This window comes from Ochotona princeps, chromosome 3 (genome assembly GCF_030435755.1).
Source record: "Ochotona princeps isolate mOchPri1 chromosome 3, mOchPri1.hap1, whole genome shotgun sequence".
NCBI lineage: Eukaryota > Metazoa > Chordata > Mammalia > Lagomorpha > Ochotonidae > Ochotona > Ochotona princeps.
In genome coordinates this window covers 895,741-908,156 of record NC_080834.1, presented here as the reverse complement: position 1 = coordinate 908,156, position 12,416 = coordinate 895,741, and positions in this window count along the sequence as shown.

Sequence of the window (12,416 nt, the reverse complement as noted above, 5' to 3'; positions counted from 1 at the left end):
ACACACCATCGGCTGACAGCAGCTCTCAAGCAAACTACGAGTTCACACACTATGCTTAATGCCGTTTGAGTGCATTGTCCTGAAATGCATCTTGGTGAGCATCCCACACAAACGAAGGCTCCACAGGCGGGTTTCACATGCCACCAACTCCACATTCAGAAACCACTTCAGCGCCAAAGCCGTTTTCACCTAGCCCTAAATACAAAGGCGCTAGACGCAAATGTTCCTGTAAGAGATAATTCCATCAAGCAACACTGCATGTTGCTGAATTGCATATTGAAGAAGAATCAGCCGAGTGGTTCTTGTGGCAGCACAACTCCATTTGGCTCACTGACTTCACACACCATCGGCTGACAGGCAGCTCTCAAGCAAACTCAGATTTCGCAAAGTATGCTTAATGCCATTTGAGTGCCTTGTCCTGAAATGCAGCTTGGTGAGCATCCCACACAAACGAAGGCTCCACATGCGGGTTTCACATGCCACCAACTCCACATTCAGAAACCACTTCAGCGCCAAAGCCGTTTTCAGCTAGCCCTAAATACAAAGGCGCTAGACGCAAATGTTCCTGTAAGAGCTAATTCCATCAAGCAACACTGCATGTTGCTGAATTGCATATTGAAAAAGAATCATGTTATGTTTTGAATGTTATATGTTGTGTATAAACTAAAATTGAAGTATAGGTGAGGTGGTCACAGAAGGTGGCTGGGAACCCGCATTTACTTTTAACATATTGGTTACTCATTACTATGTCAATTAATTCCATAATGATGTAAATTTTTGCTGATGGTATGTTGGAGCTTTCAATTGACTGGGATGATACTCTGCTGGCTCTGTCATCAGACCAGAGAGGGTATACCTAAGAACCCGTTGAACTTGACGGGACAATAAGATGCTGGACTCTATGTTTGGTATACGCTTGCAATGGGGAAATCTCAACTGAACTTGAGCTGTGGTTATGCAATAAGGTGGAGGAATCCACCATGGTGGGAGGGTTTGGGGAGGGGTGGGGAGAACCCAAGTATCTATGTAACTGTGTCACATAATACAATGTAATTACTGAAGTTAAATAATAAATAATTAAAAAAAACCAATATTTCAGTATACTATGTCTTTAATATGTTAAAGGAGTTGAATAACTAATATTGTATTAGGATTTCTTCATCTACGTAACTGAATTAGATTGGTCCATTGCTTTATTTTCTATCTCTTCATAATCTTTTGGTTTTTATCTGTATAGTTTCATAAATGAGCTACGAACGGTTGTCTCTTTTGCATTTTTACAACTATTTACCGAAGCTGTACATCACAATTTCTTACAAACATTGATGGATCAAATTTTGGGTTTTATTTAATACATTTCTGATAATTATTTCCTGAATTTAATCATTTATCATTTTTGTTTGAAGTAGTTTCAAGTATATTATATTCCATAAATATGTGCATTTCACTATATTTTAAAATATATTGTCACAAAATTCTAATCTATAAATGACATATATTTTTAAAAATTTATTTGAATGGCAGTTACAGAAAGAAGATGAGCGGCAAATCCAACCCCCACATGGTCACAATGGTCAGGGCCTGACAAGGCTATTGCCAAGAGTAAAGAGTTTCTTTTGAGTCTTACGTTGGTGCAGTGGCCCAGGTGCAATGGGTTAGCTTCTGGTACTTTCCCAATCACATTACCATTCCCCCTCCCTCTTTCTCTTTCAAATTCAATAAAAATTAATTTTTAAAAGTTAAAAAAAAAAAAAGAAAAAGAATCAGCCGAGTGGTTCTTGTGGCAGCACAACTCCATTTGGCTCACTGACTTCACACACCATCAGGCTGACAGGCAGCTCTCAAGCAAACTCAGATTTCGCAAAGTATGCTTAATGCCGTTTGAGTGCATTGTCCTGAAATGCAGCTTGGTGAGCATCCCACACAAACGAAGGCTCCACAGGCGGGTTTCACATGCCACCAACTCCACATTCAGAAACCACTTCAGCGCCAAAGCCGTTTTCAGCTAGCCCTAAATACAAAGGCGCTAGATGCAAATGTTGCTGTAAGAGCTAATTCCATCAAGCAACTCTGCATGTTGCTGAATTGCATATTGAAGAAGAATCAGCCGAGTGGTTCTTGTGGCAGCACAACTCCATTTGGCTCACTGACTTCACACACCAGCAGGCTGACAGGCAGCTCTCAAGCAAACTCAGATTTCGCAAAGTATGCTTAATGCCGTTTGAGTGCATTGTCCTCAAATGCATCTTGGTGAGCATCCCACACAAACGAAGGCTCCACAGCCGGGTTTCACATGCCACCAACTCCACATTCAGAAACCACTTCAGCGCCAAAGCCATTTTCATCTAGCCCTAAATACAAAGGCGCTAGACGCAAATGTTGCTGTAAGAGCTAATTCCATCAAGCAACACTGCATGTTGCTGAATTGCATATTGAAGAAGAATCAGCCGAGTGGTTCTTGTAGCAGCACAACTCCATTTGGCTCGCTGACTTCACACACCATCACGCTGACAGCAGCTCTCAAGTAAACTCAGATTTCGCACACTATGCTTAATGCCGCTTGAGTGCATTGTCCTGAAATGCAGCTTGGTGAGCATCCCACACAAACGAAGGCTCCACAGGCAAATTTCACATGCCACCAACTCCACATTCAGAAACCCCTTCATCGCCAAAGCCGTTTTCAGCTAGCCCTAAATACAAAGGCGCTAGACGCAAATGTTGCTGTAAGAGCTAATTCCATCAAGCAACACTGCATGTTGCTGAATTGCATATTGAAGAAGAATCAGCCGAGTGGTTCTTGTGACAGCACAACTCCATTTGGCTCACTGACTTCACACACCATCAGGCTGACAGGCAGCTCTCAAGCAAACTACGAGTTCACACACTATGCTTAATGCCGTTTGAGTGCATTGTCCTGAAATGCAGCTTGGTGAGCATCCCACACAAATGAGGGCTCCACAGGCAAATTTCACATGCCAACAGCTCCAACTCCACATTCAGAAACCACTTCAGCGCCAAAGCCGTTTTCAGCTAGCCCTAAATACAAAGGCGCTAGACGCAAATGTTGCTGTAAGAGCTAATTCCATCAAGCAACACTGCATGTTGCTGAATTGCATATTGAAGAAGAATTAGCCGAGTGATTCTTGTGGCAGCACAACTCCATTTGGCTCACTGACTTCACACACCATCAGGCTGACAGGCAGCTCTCAAGCAAACTCAGATTTCGCAAAGTATGCTTAATGCCGTCTGAGTGCCTTGTCCTGAAATGCAGCTTGGTGAGCATCCCACACAAACGAAGGCTACACAGCCGGGTTTCACATGCCAACAACTCCACATTCAGAAACCACTTCAGCGCCAAAGCCGTTTTCAGCTAGCCCTAAATACAAAGGCGCTAGACGCAAATGTTGCTGTAAGAGCTAATTCCATCAAGCAACACTGCATGTTGCTGAATTGCATATTGAGGAAGAATTAGCCGAGTGGTTCTTGTGGCAAAACAACTCCATTTGGCTCACTGACTTCACACACCATCAGGCTGACAGGCAGCTCTCAAGCAAACTACGAGTTCACACACTATGCTTAATGCCGTTTGAGTGCATTGTCCTGAAATGCAGCTTGGTGAGCATCCCACACAAACGAAGGCTCCACAGGCGGGATTCACATGCCACCAACTCCACATTCAGAAACCACTTCAGCGCCAAAGCCGTTTTCAGCTAGCCCTAAATACAAAGGCGCTAGACGCAAATGTTGCTGTAAGAACTAATTCCATTAAGCAACACTGCATGTTGCTGAATTGCATATTGAAGAAGAATCAGCCGAGTGGTTCTTGTGGCAGCACAACTCCATTTGGCTCACTGACTTCACGCACCATCAGGCTGACAGGCAGCTCTCAAGTAAACTCAGATTTCGCACACTATGCTTAATGCCGCTTGAGTGCATTGTCCTCAAATGCAGCTTGGTGAGCATCCCACACAAACGAAGGCTCCACAGCCGGGTTTCACATGCCACCAACTCCACATTCAGAAACCACTTCAGCGCCAAAGCCATTTTCAGCTAGCCCTAAATACAAAGGCTCTAGACGCAAATGTTGCTGGAAGAGCTAATTCAATCAAGCAACACTGCATGTTGCTGAATTGCATATTGAAGAAGAATCAGCCGAGTGGTTCTTGTGGCAGCACAACTCCATTTGGCTCACTGACTTCACACACCATCAGGCTGACAGGCAGCTCTCAAGCAAACTCAGATTTCGCAAAGTATGCTTAATGCCATTTGAGTGCCTTGTCCTGAAATGCAGCTTGGTGAGCATCCCACACAAACGAAGGCTCCACAGGCGGGTTTCACATGCCACCAACTCCACATTCAGAAACCACTTCTGCGCCAAAGCCGTTTTCAGCTAGCCCTAAATACAAAGGCGCTAGACGCAAATGTTCCTGTAAGAGCTAATTCCATCAAGCAACACTGCATGTTGCTGAATTGCATATTGAAGAAGAATCAGCCGAGTGGTTCTTGTGGCAGCACAACTCCATTTGGCTCACTGACTTCACACACCATCAGGCTGACAGGCAGCTCTCAAGCAAACTACGAGTTCACACACTATGCTTAACGCCGTTTGAGTGCATTGTCCTGAAATGCAGCTTGGTGAGCATCCCACACAAACGAAGGCTACACAGCCGGGTTTCACATGCCAACAACTCCACATTCAGAAACCACTTCAGCGCCAAAGCCGTTTTCAGCTAGCCCTAAATACAAAGGCACTAGACGCAAATGTTCCTGTAAGAGATAATTCCATCAAGCAACACTGCATGTTGCTGAATTGCATATTGAAGAAGAATCAGCCGAGTGGTTCTTGTGGCAGCACAACTCCATTTGGCTCACTGACTTCACACACCATCAGGCTGACAGGCAGCTCTCAAGAAAACTCAGATTTCGCAAAGTAAGCTTAATGCCGTTTGAGTGCCTTGTCCTGAAATGCATCTTGGTGAGCATCCCACACAAACGAAGGCTCCACAGGCGGGTTTCACATGCCACCAACTCCACATTCAGAAACCACTTCAGCGCCAAAGCCGTTTTCAGCTAGCCCTAAATACAAAGGCGCTAGACGCAAATGTTCCTGTAAGAGCTAATTCCATCAAGCAACACTGAATGTTGCTGAATTGCATATTGAAGAAGAATCATCCGAGTGGTTCTTGTGGCAGCACAACTCCATTTGGCTCACTGACTTCACACACCATCAGGCTGACAGGCAGCTCTCAAGCAAACTCAGATTTCGCAAAGTATGCTTAATGCCATTTGAGTGCCTTGTCCTGAAATGCATCTTGGTGAGCATCCCACACAAACGAAGGCTCCACAGCCGGGTTTCACATGCCACCAACTCCACATTCAGAAACCACTTCAGCGCCAAAGCCGTTTTCAGCTAGCCCTAAATGCAAAGGCTCTAGACGCAAATGTTGCTGTAAGAGCTAATTCCATCAAGCAACACTGCATGTTGCTGAATTGCATATTGAAGAAGAATCAGCCGAGTGGTTCTTGTGGCAGCACAACTCCATTTGGCTCGCTGACTTCACACACCATCAGGCTGACAGCAGCTCTCAAGTAAACTCAGATTTCGCACACTATGCTTAATGCCGTTTGAGTGCATTGTCCTGAAATGCAGCTTGGTGAGCATCCCACACAAACGAAGGCTACACAGCCGGGTTTCACATGCCACCAACTCCACATTCAGAAACCCCTTCATCGCCAAAGCCATTTTCAGCTAGCCCTAAATACAAAGGCGCTAGACGCAAATGTTCCTGTAAGAGCTAATTCCATCAAGCAACACTGCATGTTGCTGAATTGCATATTGAAGAAGAATCAGCCGAGTGGTTCTTGTGGCAGCACAACTCCATTTGGCTCACTGACTTCACACACCATCGGCTGACAGGCAGCTCTCAAGAAAACTACGAGTTCACACACTATGCTTAATGCCGTTTGAGTGCATTGTCCTGAAATGCAGCTTGGTGAGCATCCCACACAAACGAAGGCTCCACAGGCGGGTTTCACATGCCACCAACTCCACATTCAGAAACCACTTCAGCGCCAAAGCCATTTTCAGCTAGCCCTAAATACAAAGGCGCTAGACGCAAATGTTCCTGTAAGAGCTAATTCCATCAAGCAACACTGCATGTTGCTGAATTGCATATTGAAGAAGAATCAGCCGAGTGGTTCTTGTGGCAGCACAACTCCATTTGGCTCACTGACTTCACACACCATCAGGCTGACAGGCAGCTCTCAAGAAAACTCAGATTTCGCAAAGTAAGCTTAATGCCGTTTGAGTGCCTTGTCCTGAAATGCATCTTGGTGAGCATCCCACACAAACGAAGGCTCCACAGGCGGGTTTCACATGCCACCAACTCCACATTCAGAAACCACTTCAGCGCCAAAGCCGTTTTCAGCTAGCCCTAAATGCAAAGGCTCTAGACGCAAATGTTGCTGTAAGAGCTAATTCCATCAAGCAACACTGCATGTTGCTGAATTGCATATTGAAGAAGAATCAGCCGAGTGGTTCTTGTGGCAGCACAACTCCATTTGGCTCGCTGACTTCACACACCATCAGGCTGACAGCAGCTCTCAAGTAAACTCAGATTTCGCACACTATGCTTAATGCCGTTTGAGTGCATTGTCCTGAAATGCAGCTTGGTGAGCATCCCACACAAACGAAGGCTACACAGCCGGGTTTCACATGCCACCAACTCCACATTCAGAAACCCCTTCATCGCCAAAGCCATTTTCAGCTAGCCCTAAATACAAAGGCGCTAGACGCAAATGTTCCTGTAAGAGCTAATTCCATCAAGCAACACTGCATGTTGCTGAATTGCATATTGAAGAAGAATCAGCCGAGTGGTTCTTGTGGCAGCACAACTCCATTTGGCTCACTGACTTCACACACCATCGGCTGACAGGCAGCTCTCAAGAAAACTACGAGTTCACACACTATGCTTAATGCCGTTTGAGTGCATTGTCCTGAAATGCAGCTTGGTGAGCATCCCACACAAACGAAGGCTCCACAGGCGGGTTTCACATGCCACCAACTCCACATTCAGAAACCACTTCAGCGCCAAAGCCATTTTCAGCTAGCCCTAAATACAAAGGCGCTAGTCGCAAATGTTCCTGTAAGAGCTAATTCCATCAAGCAACACTGCATGTTGCTGAATTGCATATTGAAGAAGAATCAGCCGAGTGGTTCTTGTGGCAGCACAACTCCATTGGGCTCACTGACTTCACGCACCATCAGGCTGACAGCAGCTCTCAAGTAAACTCAGATTTCGCACACTATGCTTAATGCCGCTTGAGTGCATTGTCCTCAAATGCAGCTTGGTGAGCATCCCACACAAACGAAGGCTACACAACCGGGTTTCACATGCCACCAACTCCACATTCAGAAACCACTTCATCGCCAAAGCCGTTTTCAGCTAGCCCTAAATACAAAGGCGCTAGACGCAAATGTTGCTGTAAGAGCTAATTCCATCAAGCAACACTGCAGGTTGCTGAATTGCATATTGAAGAAGAATCAGCCGAGTGGTTCTTGTGGCAGCACAACTCCATTTGGCTCACTGACTTCACACACCATCAGGCTGACAGGCAGCTCTCAAGCAAACTACGAGTTCACACACTATGCTTAATGCCGTTTGAGTGCATTGTCCTGAAATGCAGCTTGGTGAGCATCCCACACAAATGAAGGCTCCACAGGCAAATTTCACATGCCAACAGCTCCAACTCCACATTCAGAAACCACTTCAGCGCCAAAGCCGTTTTCAGCTAGCCCTAAATACAAAGGCGCTAGACGCAAATGTTCCTGTAAGAGCTAATTCCATCAAGCAACACTGCATGTTGCTGAATTGCATATTGAAGAAGAATTAGCCGAGTGGTTCTTGTGGCAGCACAACTCCATTTGGCTCACTGACTTCACACACCAGCAGGCGGACAGGCAGCTCTCAAGCAAACTCAGATTTCGCAAAGTATGCTTAATGCCGTTTGAGTGCATTGTCCTGAAATGCAGCTTAGTGAGCATCCCACACAAACGAAGGCTACACAGCCGGGTTTCACATGCCAACAACTCCACATTCAGAAACCACTTCAGCGCCAAAGCCGTTTTCAGCTAGCCCTAAATACAAAGGTGCTAGACGCAAATGTTGCTGTAAGAGCTAATTCAATCAAGCAACACTGCATGTTGCTGAATTGCATATTGAAGAAGAATCAGCCGAGTGGTTCTTGTGGCAGCACAACTCCATTTGGCTCACTGACTTCACACACCATCAGGCTGACAGGCAGCTCTCAAGCAAACTACGAGTTCACACACTATGCTTAATGCCGTTTGTGTGCATTGTCCTGAAATGCAGCTTGGTGAGCATCCCACACAAACAAAGCCTCCACAGGCGGGTTTCACATGCCACCAACTCCACATTCAGAAACCCCTTCATCGCCAAAGCCGTTTTCAGCGAGCCCTAAATACAAAGGCTCTAGACGCAAATGTTGCTGTAAGAGCTAATTCAATCAAGCAACACTGCATGTTGCTGAATTGCATATTGAAGAAGAATCAGCCGAGTGGTTCTTGTGGCAGCACAACTCCATTTGGCTCACTGACTTCACACACCATCAGGCTGACAGGCAGCTCTCAAGCAAACTACGAGTTCACACACTATGCTTAATGCCGTTTGAGTGCATTGTCCTGAAATGCAGCTTGGTGAGCATCCCACACAAATGAAGGCTCCACAGGCAAATTTCACATGCCAGCAGCTCCAACTCCACATTCAGAAACCACTTCAGCGCCAAAGCCGTTTTCAGCTAGCCCTAAATACAAAGGCGCTAGACGCAAATGTTCCTGTAAGAGCTAATTCCATCAAGCAACACTGCATGTTGCTGAATTGCATATTGAAGAAGAATTAGCCGAGTGGTTCTTGTGGCAGCACAACTCCATTTGGCTCACTGACTTCACACACCATCAGGCTGACAGGCAGCTCTCAAGCAAACTCAGATTTCGCAAAGTATGCTTAATGCCGTTTGAGTGCCTTGTCCTGAAATGCAGCTTGGTGAGCATCCCACAAAAACGAAGGCTACACAGCCGGGTTTCACATGCCAACAACTCCACATTCAGAAACCACTTCAGCGCCAAAGCCGTTTTCAGCTAGCCCTAAATACAAAGGCGCTAGACGCAAATGTTGCTGTAAGAGCTAATTCAATCAAGCAACACTGCATGTTGCTGAATTGCATATTGAAGAAGAATCAGCCGAGTGGTTCTTGTGGCAAAACAACTCCATTTGGCTCACTGACTTCACACACCATCAGGCTGACAGGCAGCTCTCAAGCAAACTACGAGTTCACACACTATGCTTAATGCCGTTTGAGTGCATTGTCCTGAAATGCAGCTTGGTGAGCATCCCACACAAACGAAGGCTCCACAGGCGGGATTCACATGCCACCAACTCCACATTCAGAAACCACTTCAGCGCCAAAGCCGTTTTCAGCTAGCCCTAAATACAAAGGCGCTAGACGCAAATGTTGCTGTAAGAACTAATTCCATTAAGCAACACTGCATGTTGCTGAATTGCATATTGAAGAAGAATCAGCCGAGTGGTTCTTGTGGCAGCACAACTCCATTTGGCTCACTGACTTCACGCACCATCAGGCTGACAGGCAGCTCTCAAGTAAACTCAGATTTCGCACACTATGCTTAATGCCGCTTGAGTGCATTGTCCTCAAATGCAGCTTGGTGAGCATCCCACACAAACGAAGGCTCCACAGCCGGGTTTCACATGCCACCAACTCCACATTCAGAAACCACTTCAGCGCCAAAGCCATTTTCAGCTAGCCCTAAATACAAAGGCTCTAGACGCAAATGTTGCTGGAAGAGCTAATTCAATCAAGCAACACTGCATGTTGCTGAATTGCATATTGAAGAAGAATCAGCCGAGTGGTTCTTGTGGCAGCACAACTCCATTTGGCTCACTGACTTCACACACCATCAGGCTGACAGGCAGCTCTCAAGCAAACTCAGATTTCGCAAAGTATGCTTAATGCCATTTGAGTGCCTTGTCCTGAAATGCAGCTTGGTGAGCATCCCACACAAACGAAGGCTCCACAGGCGGGTTTCACATGCCACCAACTCCACATTCAGAAACCACTTCTGCGCCAAAGCCGTTTTCAGCTAGCCCTAAATACAAAGGCGCTAGACGCAAATGTTGCTGTAAGAGCTAATTCCATCAAGCAACACTGCATGTTGCTGAATTGCATATTGAAGAAGAATCAGCCGAGTGGTTCTTGTGGCAGCACAACTCCATTTGGCTCACTGACTTCACACACCATCGGCTGACAGGCAGCTCTCAAGCAAACTACGAGTTCACACACTATGCTTAACGCCGTTTGAGTGCATTGTCCTGAAATGCAGCTTGGTGAGCATCCCACACAAACGAAGGCTCCACAGGCGGGTTTCACATGCCAACAACTGCACATTCAGAAACCACTTCAGCGCCAAATCCGTTTTCAGCTAGCCCTAAATACAAAGGCACTAGACGCAAATGTTCCTGTAAGAGATAATTCCATCAAGCAACACTGCATGTTGCTGAATTGCATATTGAAGAAGAATCAGCCGAGTGGTTCTTGTGGCAGCACAACTCCATTTGGATCACTGACTTCACACACCATCGGCTGACAGGCAGCTCTCAAGAAAACTCAGATTTCGCAAAGTAAGCTTAATGCCGTTTGAGTGCCTTGTCCTGAAATGCATCTTGGTGAGCATCCCACACAAACGAAGGCTCCACAGGCGGGTTTCACATGCCACCAACTCCACATTCAGAAACCACTTCAGCGCCAAAGCCGTTTTCAGCTAGCCCTAAATACAAAGGCGCTAGACGCAAATGTTGCTGTAAGAGCTAATTCCATCAAGCAACACTGAATGTTGCTGAATTGCATATTGAAGAAGAATCAGCCGAGTGGTTCTTGTGGCAGCACAACTCCATTTGGCTCACTGACTTCACACACCATCAGGCTGACAGGCAGCTCTCAAGCAAACTCAGATTTCGCAAAGTATGCTTAATGCCGCCTGAGTGCATTGTCCTGAAATGCAGCTTGGTGAGCATCCCACACAAACGAAGGCTACACAGCCGGGTTTCACATGCCAACAACTCCACATTCAGAAACCACTTCAGCGCCAAAGCCGTTTTCAGCTAGCCCTAAATACAAAGGCGCTAGACGCAAATGTTGCTGTAAGAGGTAATTCCGTCAAGCAACACTGCATGTTGCTGAATTGCATATTGAAGAAGAATCAGCCGAGTGGTTCTTGTGGCAGCACAACTCCATTTGGCTCGCTGACTTCACACACCATCAGGCTGACAGCAGCTCTCAAGTAAACTCAGATTTCGCACACTATGCTTAATGCCGCTTGAGTGCATTGTCCTCAAATGCAGCTTGGTGAGCATCCCACACAAACGAAGGCTCTACAGCCGGGTTTCCCATGCCACCAACTCCACATTCAGAAACCCCTTCATCGCCAAAGCCATTTTCAGCTAGCCCTAAATACAAAGGCCCTAGACGCAAATGTTCCTGTAAGAGCTAATTCCATCAAGCAACACTGCATGTTGCTGAATTGCATATTGAAGAAGAATCAGCCGAGTGGTTCTTGTGGCAGCACAACTCCATTTGGCTCACTGACTTCACGCACCATCAGGCTGACAGGCAGCTCTCAAGCAAACTCAGATGTCGCAAAGTATGCTTAATGCCGTTTGAGTGCATTGTCCTGAAATGCAGCTTGGTGAGCATCCCACACAAACGAAGGCTCCACAGGCGGGATTCACATGCCACCAACTCCACATTCAGAAACCACTTCAGCGCCAAAGCCGTTTTCAGCTAGCCCTAAATACAAAGGCGCTAGACGCAAATGTTGCTGTAAGAGCTAATTCCATCAAGCAACACTGCATGTTGCTGAATTGCATATTGAAGAAGAATCATCCGAGTGGTTCTTGTGGCAGCACAACCCCATTTGGCTCACTGACTTCACACACCATCAGGCTGACAGGCAGCTCTCAAGAAAACTATGAGCTCACACACTATGCTTAATGCCGTTTGAGTGCATTGTCCTGAAATGCAGCTTGGTGAGCATCCCACACAAACGAAGGCTCCACAGGCGGGTTTCACATGCCACCAACTCCACATTCAGAAACCACTTCAGCGCCAAAGCCGTTTTCAGCTAGCCCTAAATACAAAGGCGCTAGACGCAAATGTTGCTGTAAGAGCTAATTCCATCAAGCAACACTGCATGTTGCTGAATTGCATATTGAAGAAGAATCAGCCGAGTGGTTCTTGTAGCAGCACAACTCCATTTGGCTCGCTGACTTCACACACCATCAGGCTGACCGCAGCTCTCAAGTAAACTCAGATTTCGCACACTA